The sequence below is a fragment of the Podarcis pityusensis genome (genome assembly GCF_964106645.2).
Source record: "Podarcis pityusensis genome assembly, chromosome: 14".
Classification (NCBI taxonomy): Eukaryota; Metazoa; Chordata; class Lepidosauria; order Squamata; family Lacertidae; genus Podarcis; species Podarcis pityusensis.
In genome coordinates, this window is record NC_138039.1 from 28,373,295 (window position 1) to 28,385,210 (window position 11,916).

General features: G+C 45.2%; 1 long non-coding RNA gene across 1 annotated transcript; it reads right to left on the minus strand.

Moving 5' to 3' along the window:
• Positions 1-511: 511 nt before the first annotated feature.
• Positions 512-11,080, minus strand: LOC308463682. The gene is made up of 3 exons (XR_013979683.1): positions 10,566-11,080; positions 967-1,306; positions 512-588 (listed from the first exon to the last, which is right to left on the minus strand). It is a non-coding gene; the product is annotated as an uncharacterized lncRNA (long non-coding RNA).
• Positions 11,081-11,916: the final 836 nt, after the last annotated feature.

Here is an 11,916-nt window from a genome sequence, read left to right on the forward strand (position 1 = left end):
GAGTGCTTGTAGAAGAAAGGTTATTTTGACTTTTCTCCTTCGAAACCCCGGTTTATGGATCCGACACTGCAAATGGGATGCAGGTGAGATGGCCAGCCTGCCTTTCCCCATTCCATGAGCTGACAGAAGATCCAGGGCCCCTCCAGACATCCTCTTTACGGCCCATTCATGTTGATTTCTGCTCACGGTGCTCTTGAGGCAGTCAAACAAGACCCCCCTTTCAACACTGTTTGCCCTTGCAAAAGTTCTGGGGTGGTCACCTAACTTCCTGATGAAATCATGTAACTTTTTGTACCGTACATGTTCTGGTTTAGTTTTGTCCGGACAGCAGTAACGTGACAGAAGTGGGGCAGCATCACAGGACAATGAATAAAGCAGTATAAACCCACCAGTTTATTGCATCAAGACTATGTTGAATAAACTAATGGAAGAGCCCTCCCTGTACACATCCTTCTTTGATAGTGGTAGAGCACCTTCTTTTCAGGCAGAAGGTCCCAGGTCCAATCCCCAGCATCTCCAGGTAAAGTTGGGAGAGACCCTAGTCTGACACCCAGGAGAGCTACTGCCAGTCAGTGTGGACAGTACTGACTAGCTAAGAATAAAGGTAAAGGGACCCCTGACCATTAGGTCCAGTCGTGACCGACTCTGGGGTTGCAGCGCTCATCTCGCTTTATTGGCCGAGGGAGCCGGCGTGCAGCTTCCGGGTCATGTGGCCAGCATGACTAAGCTGCTTCTGGCGAACCAGAGCAGCGCACGGAAACGCCGTTTACCTTCCCGCCGGAGCGATACCTATTTATCTACTTGCACTTTGACGTGCTTTCGAACTGTTAGGTTGGCAGGAGCAGGGACCAAACAACGGGAGCTCACCCCATTGCGGGGATTCGAACCGCCAACCTTCTGATCGGCAAGTCCTAGGCTCTGTGGTTTAACCCACAGCGCCACCCGCATCCCAGCTAAGAATACGGCCTAGCTAAGAATAAGGCAGCTTTCTATGTCCCACTTACAGAGCACCAGAAAAGAGGAAGCACATCGCCAGGTACAGGTCTGTATAACATTTTCATATGCTAATGTATGTGCAAATATAGATATATAGCTATATATCTGAAAGCAACATAAATAAATAATACAAATAAGGACTATCATTGAGATAGAAATACCAAAAATATGTCAGCAAGGTGTGGAGGCAGACTTTAACCAGATGATGTATCTGCTGCCCAAGTGGCCACTGTTAATTGTATGCAGCACTGTTCCTGTTCTGCTGCAGTTCATCTCCCACCAAAAACTATGTCATCTGTCTCGCTGTTCACTGTAGCAAAATTACATTGTTTGCATAATTTATGTTCATCGGTTACATAAATTACATTGCCATTACGCTATTCCTCCCCATTTCATTTCATTGCACAGGAAATGCAGCCCAAATGGGGACAAAACGTAATCAATTACATATCGTTTGCAAACTGAAAACAACAACAGCGAATGCCTATTGTATCCATTGCATTGATTTTCATCCAGACATGGGATGAATAAGCGAGCATTGGCAATTGCTGCTCCCATTTCCGTTTCCACAGGGAATTCTCTGACCTTTCCATCACTGATGACAACTTCAAACCCACACCCACCTCTCTGCTAGTCTCCCTTCTTAATGTTCATTGTCCTTGAAGTGGGCTTGGACCACACACTTTGGAGTACAGTGGTACCTCGGGTTACAGATGCTTTAGGTTACAGACGCTTCAGGTTACAGACTCCACTAACCCAGAAATAGTACCTTGGGTTAAGAACTTTGCTTCAGAACTTCCGGGGTGGCGCCATCGGTAATGGCGGACTCCCTCTGATACAGAGGGACTGGCTCCATGGAAAATGGGTCTGTTCCGCTACGGCGAAGCGGGGACCCTTCAAAAAATCACAGGCGGAGGAAGCCTGTGACCATGGGACTCGGCGGGAACCTTTTGCGCCCCCCCAATCCGTAAAGGAACCCAACTACAGGCTCCGGAGCAAAGAGGGGTTAGTGGCGCGGTGCTGAGAGTCAACTGCTTCTTCCGTGGAGTGAAGCCGCACAGCCATTGCCGGAGAGCGCTACCTTTTTCCTGGGACAATTCGGTTACAAAAACAACTACCCGTGAGCAGATCAAATTTGGACAATTGGACTTTAAACAACGATCTGTGAGTAGAAGGGAAAATTGGATTAGAAATTCTTCTTAATTTGGCACTGAAGCGGGAAGGTCTAAACAGGAAGTCAGCCTTCCGTTTCTTGTAGATAGATTAAAGCAAAGACATGGCAAACTAGAGTTCAGAAAATCGTTTGTAAAGGATCAACTTTCATCATCTAAAACTACTGAACCCCCTTCGGAAGCAGGAGAAGAGGGGGGATTTTTTCCGGATGATTTAAACTTGCAGGAGAGAGTGTAAAGAAAAGTAATTTTCTACCGTCTTGAACCTGGGAGCGGGATGTCAGGACAGACGTTTTTAGGAAGTTCATTGACTATAGACAAATGTTTTTGACAGATAGTTAAAAGAAGAGAAACATAGTGATTCCATTGTTCTCTTTCGCATTTTAAAGGAACAAATACTGACAAAATATCTGAAAAAGGAAACTTTGTTGTTAGATCTGCTGTTAAAAAAAAAAAAAAGAAAAGAGATTGATACAAATAGAAGTTCTTCCCCTAGAGGGAGCTTGTGAAACTGTTATTAAACTTGAACTGGGGAGCTTCGCAGCTGCAAACAGATTAAGATCGTGGGAACAGACTTCTGACCTCGCATAACAATGTATTCAGAGACTCTGGTGCGTGCTTTCTGTAAGACAAGTGCTTTATTGGAACAGTTACATGAGAAGACGGATTTGATGACTGTTGCGATTAGAAATTTTGGACAGGTAGTGGGTCTCTATATAGAACCCACCCAGGAATCAACTCAGGAGTGTGCTCTGACAGATCAGATGAGGGAGGAGGTTGTTGTTGGACCTCGGGAGGCAGAGATGGAGGGAGCTGTGGCCCAGCAGGAACATGAGTTGTTGGATTTGACAAATGAACTTGGAAAAAGCCACATTTGGAGAGAGAGAGTTTTGTTGGGCTTGGAGATGGGGGGCTGGATAGACCCCCCTATGCAGGGATGTTTTGACTTTCCAAGTCTGGCAATGGGCCGTGAGGAGTTTGGGGTTGTGGGGGTCCTCAACTTTGGAGGGACTTTGAAACATGCTTTTAAATACCACATGGAGTTCAGTGTGGATTATGGAAAAGGGGCTGATCTGTCTAGAAGGGACAAAAATACTGTCAAGTTGGAGTTTCCACGAGTGAAAGGACCAGGAGACAAAGTAAAGTACAGGTATAAATATGAAGAAGATCTGCGGAAGGGACATGGAAGAGACTTAAGGGCCTCGGACATAAGATTACCAGGTTAATGAGCTAAATGGATGAGACAGAAAGGACTGACAAAACCCGGGACCAGGAGGAAGAGACGTTGGAGGAAGATTGGAAGAAAGTTTTAAAAAAAAAATCTATTTAGGATTGTTTTGTAAAATTAATGAGTATTAGAAAAATGTTGGAACGAAACTATTTGGCTTTAGCAGAAATGTTAAAAAGAACTATGCAAGAATATGTTGTGGTTATGAGAAATTGGTATAAATAAGATTTAAGTTTTAAGTTTTAGGGTCTTTTATAGTAAGATAAGGTTAAAATAGATTAAGGTAATTTAATGACAGAATATTATGAAAAATGGGAAGGATTTGCTGTTATAATTAACAACTGGAATACAAAAAAGGGAGGTTTGAGGAGGTCGATGAAATAAGGCAATGACAGTTAAGGATTTGGGAATATTGGATCTGTTTTTAATTGTTTGTGGTTTACTTTTGTTTTTTGGATTTTGATGTGTTTTGTCTTTGTTTTTATTTTTATTTTTATTGATTTGTATGGTTTGACTGCTGTTTGCTTTTCCCTTGTTTTTCTTCTTCTTTGTTTCTTTGTTTTTTTTGTAACTTTAAAATGCTTAATAAATATCATTTAAAAAAAAGAAGAACTTTGCTTCAGAATGAGAACAGAAATTGCACGGCAGTGGCGCGGCGGCAGCAGGAGGCCGCATTAGCTAAAGTGGTGCTTCAGGTTAAGAACAGTTTCAGGTTAAGAATAAACCTCCAGAACAAATTAAGTTCTTAACCCGATGTACCACTGTATATGGAACAAATCCTCCTTGGTGTTCTTCCTGCTTGCCTTCTCCAGAATGACCCTGGGAGCCAATCCTCCAAGGCTGAATCCCCTCTTTTCACTCTGATTGGCTCCAATCAGCACAAAGGGCAAGAAGACTTCTTCTTAGTCTTCTGCTGATTGAGTGACTCTAGGATGCTGGATGACAAGAGACCCTGCTGGGACCCTGCTGCAGAAATAGTACGTAATAGGTGTCTGCCCGCCACCCCCGTATCCTTGGGCCACTAAATATTGGGTACTGGACCACCCAGGTTTGGTATTTGTTCCTTACAAATGGCATTCTGGTGTTCTCTTGAACAAACGCACCATGCCATGGAAACATTGCTTCCCTTGTTCTTCTTAAGGCCAAGTTCATCTACAAGTCAGGGTGAAGGCGGCTTTGGCCATCGAAAGCCAAGACACTCTGACGATGCTCTGGATGACCCAAAGGACCTTCTCTTCCTTGCCAAACAACCTGCCAAGTCAACACCACATCTCTGTGAGAAAGCTGCCATTTCCCATGATATACGGGCAACGATTCTCTTACTGGCAAGATCACTGGAAAATTGCAAAACATTTTCACTTAAAAGAGGCGTTTCAGCCTGCTTCTTTACAGGAATGTGGGGGGGAAAGACAAAAAAAAAACAGCTGGAAAGATTCCGTGGACCTTTTGTGTTCATAATGCCATTTCAAAAAGGAAGATATATCTAAAGTATAAGGAGATAAGGAAGAGGCACAATTACATTCTAATGTGATCTGCATAAGTAGGGAAAGTGGGAGCTTTCAGGACCTTAAAGGGGGACGGGAATCCCTGGCCACAGTCAAATGAGTGGGAGCTGCGCTAAAGCACTGACACTCAGGGATTGTTTATTATTTCCCTTGCGCAATCAGCATGCATGACAGAATGATAAGGGAAGGACACAGATTCCCTGCCCCAGGGACCTTACAATCAAAATCTCAGCAGAAAGGAAGGCAAAGGGAAGAAAGGAAGAGGCAAGGGTATAAAGGGCAGGTCAATATGTACAAATCCAGCTTCAGCCAGCATGGCCCAGCGGTCAGGTACAACAGGGATTGCGGTACAGCAACATGTGATGGGGAACAGATTGGGTATCCCTGCACTAGTCCATGACAAGTTGGTCATGTGCACACAACAATTTATTGGTGTGTGAGAAAGGTCGTGAGTGGCAGAAAGGCATGGCAAAGTGTGTGTGTGTAATAAGGAAGCCGCAGGAGGCGGCTCACATTACAATCATAGAATCATAGAATCATAGAGTTGGAAGAGACCACAAGGGCCATCGAGTCCAACCCCCTGCCAAGTCTTGTACAGTTTTTATATAAGCTTAACTGTTGTGCATTCTCCCAAAGGATCATGGGAACTGTCATTTGGCAAAGGTATCGAGAATTTATCTGCCGATGATCCCTGACTTCCCTCAGCTTTGGAGAACTACGACTCCCAGGATGCCCAGGGGTGGCTATTAAAGCCTGTGAGCCAGTGTGGTTAAGAGTGGTGGACTTGTAATCTGGTGAAGCTGGTTCACTTCCCTGCTCCTCCACATGCAGGTGCTGAGTGACCTTGGGCTAGTCACACTTCTTTGAAGTCTCTCAGCCCCACTCACCTCACGTAGTGTTTGTTGTGGGGGAGGAAGGGAAAGGAGAATGTTAGCCGCTTTGAGACTCCTTTGGGTAGTGATAAAGCGGGATATCAAATCCAAACTCTTCTTCTTCTCTTCTTAAGTAGTGCTATGCAGATATACCCATGAAAGTGTTACACACAGAGAGACACAGACACACACACTGGATCTGTTGAGTGGAAGGTGCCAGCTGGCCACCCTCCAGATTCTTACAACGCAAAGCCCTTTAAATTGTGCTTGGCTGTGGTTTTTAGGAGGGTGCCTAGTCTTGAACAATCAGAGGTTGGTGAAGGATCCACCATCCCTCTTGGCAGCCTTCCCCCTCTCCTCCAGGACTTATCACCCGTGTATGATTAATTGTGTTTTCTTTTTATGTCTGATTTGCATTTTTCCAACTTTGACTTCCTGCCCTGGTTGATCCCGCCCCGCCCAATGGTAGGTCTCTCACTGATCAGGTGTAAACCTTAAGAGTGTTAAGAAAAAGAAGTCCCTGCTTATAATAGCATGTTACTTCTGCTGGGGATGAGCTGGATGGATTATACATGATGACTAGGCATTTAAGCTTAAATCTAAGCTACAAACTGATTTCAGTTTTAATTCAGTGTCATTTTCATGGCTTCCCCTAAAGCATCCTGGATACTGTCATTAAAGAATGATAAAGAGCAATACATTGTAAAAATGCTTGACAGTGATAGCTACCGTATTTTTCCATGTATAAGACACCCTCATGTATAAGATGCCCCCTATTTTTTTTTAATCCAAAATTAAGAAAATGCACTATGCACTATCCATGTATAAGACAACCCCTTATTTTAAACTTCAAAAATTTAGGAAAAAATATAGTCTTTTACACTGAAAAATAAAGTATATGGCTAGTGTGAGTTTTGGGGCTTTGTTCACAGACACAAATGGAGGACTCAGTGCATTCAACAACATCCAAGTGTTGGCAGAAATTGTTTTCTCTACCTCAGAAAGACTTATTTGTAATTATCACAACAAACTGGGTGAAGTCATGCCAAAGTCACATTTCGGTTTGCCTTCTTGGTTCAAAATGGCAGCTGGAATCCCAATGTCAATGAACACCGCTGTCCGCACCTTGGAAACTCTTGTGCCAAGTTTGAAACTGGAACAGTTTGGATCCATCACACCAAAAATTGGACAACATCATGCTAAAGTCAAGTTTCAGAGCACCATCTTGATTCAAAATGGCAGCCAGCATCCCAACATCAATGAAAACCGCCACCTCCCATTTCAGGAATCGCTGTGCCAAGTTTGGTGATGAAATCCTGAGAGACATCCAAATGCAGAGCGAACAAACGGTTTCTCAAAATATACAGTCGATTTTGAGGGGTCAGCAAGAAGACTGATGGCATTTCCCGAGTCTTTACTTCCCATTTGCCTTATCTGCCGGGGGGAGAACCCCCTGTCTTCTGCATGTCCTCAACATGCTACCTTTCCTCTTTATGGTTATTTCCGCAGGTGTTTTGTGGCTCTCAACAGATCATTAGCGAAGTCTTCTCACTTGATAACGTCAAGAGCCAGCCAGATCAAAGCCACAGCTGATCTTGCAACCAGTAAACTTGACTTTCTCCACTGTAATTTCTCTAATGGCTCAGCAAGAAGCTCCGAGGGTTGATTGCTTTCCAGCCGTGGCGCCAGATTCTGAGCCCTCATTAACGTCTGCACCAAGGTTTGTGCAACCCAGGAGTTAATAATGACTCTGAATTAACATGGGCTTGGCATTGCTCCAGGTGAGATGTTGCGGTGTGATGGGCTGCACCCAGCCACACAATGGCTGCAGTGCATTTTTAAAGGAATCTTCTGGATGCCCTGCAAGCCCCACCCTAACCCCTTTGGCCATCCTGCAATTGCAGGGTGATTTGGAGTTATCCCTAAGCAGGGCAATAGAATCTGCACCAGGTTTCCCCCTGGTGGCTTGGAAGGAGGCAAGAGATTCCTGTGCAGAGCTGCTTTTGTATGCTGCTTTTTGGGCTGGAGGAAGGGGAGTTCGTGCTTTTATTCTAGGCTGTATCTGCATTTTATTGCTTATGCAAACCACTCAAAATACATGGCTGGATGAGGGTGTGTGTATATATAACTGTAATAAACAAATTTGACTTGTGGCACCACACCCTACAGGAGGAATGGGGAACCTCTGGCCTTCCAGAAAGGTTCTGAACTCCATCCCCCATGAGCCCCAGCAGGCATGGCCAATGGCAAGGGATGATGGAATCTGTAGTCTTCCAACTTCTGGAGAGCCAAAGATTACCTCAACCCCTGCCCTACAGAATATCACAGGGCGATGATCTGAAAATGGGTATTTTCTGCTATTACAGTGGTACCCTAGGTTAAGAACTTAATTCGTTCTGGAGGTCCATTCTTAACCTGAAACTGTTGTTAACCTGAGGTACTACTTTAGGTAATGGGGCTCCTGCTGCCGCCGCGCGATTTCTGTTCTCATCCTGAAGCAAAGTTCTTAACCCGAGGTACTATTTCTGGGTTAGCGGCGTCTGTAACCTGAAGCGTCTGTAACCCAAGGCACCACTGTACAGTGGTACCTCAGGCCACATCTGCTTCAGGTTACATCCGCTTCAGGTTACAGACTCAGCTAACCCAGAACTATTACCTCGGGTTAAGAACTTTGCTTCAGGATGAGAACAGAAATCGTGCTCCAGTGGCACGATGGCAGCAGTAGGCCCCATTAGCTAAAGTTGTGCTTCAGGTTAAGAACAGTTTCAGGTTAAGAACGGACCTCTGGAACGAATTTAGTACTTAACCCGAGGTACCACTGTACTCCTTATCTGCAGAAGAGGGTAGAGAGAGAAGCGCTGTGAACACTTCAGAATGGGATAAAAAGGTTTAACAACCTATATTCCTAACACTATACTGCTGTCTAACTTTTGTGAGTTTAATCTCTGCTACTGGGGCTCTCTCCCTGCAGGAGATTGTACAAAGCCTCATGTTTTGAATCCAAGAACACAGCTGTTTTCTTTTGTTGTTCACCCACACAACAGGGTCTGTAGGGGTTCACCTTTTATTCCCCCACAAATAGCAACTTCAGAGGAGGGATTTGCTCAGAAGCTGACCAGCCAAGAGGTGAAGAGGCATCATGCTAGCTTCCAGGCAGGTGAGTAGCTGTTGTTTCCTGAGATGGTGAGGGATGAGACCACATGGGAGGTCAGAGTGGTACAAACATGCCAACAGGAGCACCATGCTGGCTACACTGCTGAGTTTGCACTGCACCAACCTCCTCACCACATTGCCCCTCCCTTCTCCCTCCCAGTAAGCAGCAGTGACCTGCCTGCTGAGAAGCGAGAGCAGCATACTGGGAAGTGTAGTTTGTTGAGAGTTGTTCTTCACAGAGCTACAATTCCCAGAGTGGTTTAGCAGTCATTTCCTGTTGTAGGGCAATGTAGCTATGCAAAGGGAACAGGAATGTCTTAACAACTCTAAACCCTTAAACTACACTTCCTAGGAAGGCATGACTGTTCAAAGTGCTGTAATAGTGCTTTAAGTTTATGGTGCAGACAGGGCCCAAGGTATTGGCACCCATTATCGCGCACCAACTTTCCTCATGACTTCTTGACAACGGGTGCTCTCACCAGCCCTTTGCGGCCCTGCCAGGGTGGTGGTGGTGCCCGCTGCCTCTTTATGTGGGGCAAGGCTGACTCCGAGGGCAGTGCTCTGTTTCCTCAGCTGGAGAGAGCATTGTGTGGAAAATGTCACACAACCGCTCTCCTGCGCAACCGAGCAAGCGGCGGCTTCATTAAGATCCATGCGTAATGAGCACATCGTTCCCGTAGGACCTGCCCAACGTAGGAGAGGCTGCCAGGCAAAACCCTCCTTGAAGGAAACCAGACTTGACTGTAATTTAATGGAGTAGCAGCTTTGCATTCTTGGAGCGTTAAATAACCAGGAGAAATGATCATAAATTGATGAAGCCGGAATGTGTAGATTTTCCCCTCCCCTTTTAAGCGCTTTATGGTGCCAGAGCTGCTTATAGAGTGAGCAGAACAAGATCTCCGGGAATGGTAGAATGCAGAGAAGCCCAGGAGTTTACATAATCCTAAATGTCAGATGGAAAATCAGTTAAAGGAGGAGGGACCCTCCGCCTCACACATGCAAGCACACACACACACACACACACACACACACACACTGCATTGAAGTGGGGATTCCATTTGGCCCAACTACCACTCCTTTTAAGGATTGTATGGGAGGCAATAGCCCTGGGGCAAGGTATCAAGGCTACAAATGCGAGCTGGAAAGGCCCCACTTCAAATTTCTTCTCAGGCCATAAACTCACTAGGCTTCAGATGGGGAACCTCAGCCCCAGGGGCCATTTATGACTCTCCATGCCTCTCATCCCTCTTCCCAGACACACCCACTTTTCACTGGCTGTCCCCTCACTAGCCCTGCTTTGTACCTCAAGTATTGCTTGCCTGGTTGGAGGACAGAGAGGGTGTGTTGTGTGTTTGTTTAAAAACCTCTGGCATGTGGGCTGGAATTGTTGGGATGCGATTAGATGCTCGGAGAGGATATGTTTATTAGATGTTATCTTTCCTCCCTCAGGTTTGGATGTCCAGCAGAGTGCATCCCTTTGGAGCTTAAAAGGGAAGCTAAGATAGGCTAGTTTCAGCCTTTTAGTTTATCCAGGATGTTTTAAGACAGACTGACTGTATTTTCCTGGTATTCCCCACCCCCCTGTAAAATAATAACCAACAACCAGAATTATTAAAAGGTAAAAATAACATATACTCACTCACAATGCTTCTTGAGGAGTAACAGATACAGCAGCTGTGTTCAGACACGCTTAAAACATTAATTCAGTTACAAAGACGTACTTAAGTCTGGCTTAAAAATGGAGTTTGGGCCTGGAGCTCAGACACATAGATGCTTCCACACTGCTAGCATGGTGCATAAGAGCAGAAAAAGGATGTGCTCAGGCAGGGAGAAGCATATATAGTGACAATCACTTCCTGTCAGGGCAACGAGGGGAGTGTTCTCATCGGGTTCTCTCTAGGAAGCTCACAGGAAAACTCTGTGAGCCTCAGCCCCTTAATGCACCTATCTGGCAAAACATGAATTGTTGGTTTGACTGCCTTTAAACATCCCACAGGAATGTGACCTACTGTACCAAGGCAAACAAAACTTCACTCTGTCCCCTTTTCTTCCAGCCCCACCCACAACTGGCATGTGGACCCCAGAAGGGAGGGAATGTGGCCCTTGAGCAGAAAATGGATCCCTGCCCCAACTTGGAATTTCAAGGGCCACTTGGGCAAATTGGTTAATCTTTCCTGTAGTTTAACCACCCTTCTGTTTGTTGACTTAAAAAAACCCTAGCATTATTATTATTATTATTATTATTATTATTATTATTATTATTTGTTACATTAATATACCGCCCTTCATCATTAGATCTCAGGGCGGTTCACAGCAGAACATACAAAATAAAAAAGCAAATAATTAGAATAAAACAGCAAAGCAATAACCACCACCACCCTTCCCACTCATACATTTAAAAGGTTGTAGAATTTTAATCAGCCAAAGGCCCGGTTGGAGAGGAATGCTTTTGCCCGGCATCTAAAAATATATAATGAAGGCACCAGGTGAACCTCCCTGGAGAGAGCATTCCACAAATGGGGAGCCACTGCAGAAAAGGCCCATTCTTTTGTTGCTATCCTTATGTGAAGGGCCTCAAATGATGAATGCAGAGTCCAGGGCGGTTTGTATGGGAGAGGTGGTCCTTGAGGGAGGGAGATCAGACGCTACCTGCCTTCCCTCCCTGCCCCATCTCTCCTGTTTCTTTGTAGATGGAGGAATAGTTTTCCATAATCTGAAGTAAATGGCAAACAGTTTGTATCATGGTGTGTGTGTGTCAGAGGGTTGAGAGTGCATGTAGAAACGAGATCACCCTACAAAAGGTCACATTCACACTCATTGTTCTGTCCATTTTTTGCCTCTGCCCCCACCCTCCACTGGAAAGCAACCTGTCCAAAAGGAATGCAGTCCACAACCTGGGGGGGGGGGAGATTCCTCACATCTGGCTTCCTGGAAGGTGAAGGAAGGAGCAGCTGCAGCAATCAGAGGACGAGCAGATGGCTGTTTATTGC